The following is a 2,751-nucleotide window of genomic DNA, read 5'->3' on the forward strand; positions in this document are numbered from 1 at the left end:
AAGGCTTGTGTTACATGGTTAAAGTATATATTTAAATTATGTCAGAAAAATGTTAGAAAAGTGTTATATACCAAAAAGATTTTATAACACTTTTCTAACATTTTTCTGACAGAATTTAAATATATACTTTAACCATGTAACACAAGCCTTCTGTAGTTTTTTCACTCTTATTCTCTTTTATACATCCAACCACGTGCTTTCACATACCAACTTTCTCATATATATATATATATATATGTATATATAAAAAGAGAATGAACATCATTGCCTGTGTCTGCCTCCCTCTCGGGCAATCACATTTTAACTGTTCATTGTTAAATCATCAACTTTTTAAAATAATATTTACGTACCATACAAAGTAAGGTTTTAGTTCATTTTATTCTACCACTTGGGGTAGGGTTTCAAACCTCACCTAACCCCAGTGGGTCTGTCAGATATGAAATATTTTTTTAATGTTTCGTATTTTAGTTTATCAATCAAAATGCACTTTGTGTGAGCTGCGTAGGCTTTAGAAAAGTTTAACAATGGTGATATTTAAAATTTTCGTTGGCATGTTAGAAGTGGTGAGTGTTTTCTGGGGTTGCCTGTATTTTGTTTATCTGGTGTGTTTGACTCTTTAACTTATGTGTATTTTGGTGGTGTATTGTTCCTTTCTATTTTTCGTGTTACTTGTATGTAGTCCTCCTCGGCATCTTCTGGGTCTGTTCGTTCCATCTCTGCCTCTTCTTGGGTCCTTTCCGCTACCTGCTCTGTTCTCGGGCTCGGTCAGGATCCCGACTGCGTCCTTCTGTTCATTATTCAGTGGATTTCTAAGCCGTTCTTCGATAGCGCCAATGTAGGTAAGGGAAGGTAACAAAATGTTAGAGGCGGTAAAAGAGGGGACTTGTGACACCTATGTTTTAGGAATAAACACCCACATGACCACAACACTGTCTTGATTATCACTAGTGATTAAGATACCCACCGTTTGAGCCAATAAAATTAGTCTAGATGTAGGCTTTTCTGCCAGCAACAATGACAACTCAATCGGGATCTTTTCCTTTTGACCCTAACTCTAAAACCCGAACCCTTAAACGAAAATACTTCCAGAAATAAGTGGCAAAGTACATTTACACCGCCAGAACGTCATGTTGACCAACCACAGCAGTAATTGTTTTCACCTCAATAGACGTCATTGATTGGTTGAAATTACCGAAATACGACAACTTTAACACGAAATAACTTCAAAAATATAGAATTTTCTTTAAAACGCCAAGAGTAAATGATGTTCTAAATGACACATTGTACTAGTATATGAAATTTGAAAGTGTTTAGTTACAAAAAATTATTTCTTTTATATGTCGGCCAAAAGGAAAAAATCCCTCACTCGCACAACGCTGACTGAATTATGAATTAAGTTCGTTAATAGTGTAAAGTAGGGTGAACGTCAGCGCGATTTGAAACCTTGGTCCTCCTCACAATTAGAATACTCAGCTTAAACTATTTACAATATAACTCTGCCTTTTAATGCAGCCACCTATATGTATCCAGCACTCATAGTACAATTCTCTAAGATTAAGATTAATAAAAAGTATTTACGCGTAAGTCCTGATTTTAGTCTTTGCTTTGCGATCAAATTTCTCCACCTCCAAAAGGAAATAATCTTTATTCTCACATGAACGTTTGACTTTATCCAAAACCTTTTGTAGATGGATTCTTGAGTTTCCTACTTTACCAACATGTGGTCTGTTTTATTTCGCCAGTTCATCTAAAAGCTTCATTTGTTCCTTTCAAATAAATGAAAGCATGGATGAGAGGAAAAGTGTTTCGTTACTTTTTAGTCACTGGTGAGCAAAGGAAACTGTGCTCGCGCTCAAGTAAGTCGTCACATATGTTTACTTTAAATACTGATCATTTGGCTTACGTTTCACTTGGAAACCATCACTGTCACAATCCTCCGTTTTTGAGCAGTATCAGTCCCTCTGCTCACCATAAACACACTAGCTTTTCTCCCATTGGGTCCCAATCTGAAATTATTTGTCCTTGGAAAACTTAAGAAAAAATATACAGGAAGTAAATATGCTTCCAATCTACACAATCCATTTGAAAATGGAGGTTTGTGCTTATCGTCTTAACAATTGTCCATAATGGTGTCGACCACGTCTTCCAAACTCTTTTATCAGGAGCTACAAAACGAAGGGTTTATCTCCTACCAGTTCTACCGACGCCCTCACCTTCGAATCTTTTGCGTTCGTGAACGGACACTAACAAGCACCTCCAAAAAGACCAGACTTAGTCATATGGAACACAGAACAGAGAATAGGAATCTTGCTAGAACTGACAGTACCATGGGAAGAAAACATCGACAATGCAGAGAAACGAAAGGAGAAGAGATACGAAAAACTAATTGAAGAGTGCAGAGAACAGGGATGGACTGTCGAGTACTACCATCTGGCAGTGGGGGCTAGAGGCTTCATTGAAAGAAAAATGACAACGCTATTCAAGAGAAGATTTGCGTTTTCAAACTCGGAACTGAGAAAACTGATAAGGCGGATACAGGAGGCGATCGAAAAAGCCAGCTTCTATATATGGCTGAAGCGGGAAGACCGAATATGGCTTGAAAGTCATAACATGTCTAGGTGAGACAAGCTGACACTGAGGTGACTTCGCGCCCTCCATTGTCAGTTAAAGTTTAGACAGTGTCATGTGACAACTTGCTGGGGCTACTTGCTGGAGCCTAGCAGCGGGAAGTTTAGACAGTGTCACGTGACA

The sequence above is a fragment of the Octopus bimaculoides genome, chromosome 5, assembly GCF_001194135.2.
Source record: "Octopus bimaculoides isolate UCB-OBI-ISO-001 chromosome 5, ASM119413v2, whole genome shotgun sequence".
NCBI lineage: Eukaryota > Metazoa > Mollusca > Cephalopoda > Octopoda > Octopodidae > Octopus > Octopus bimaculoides.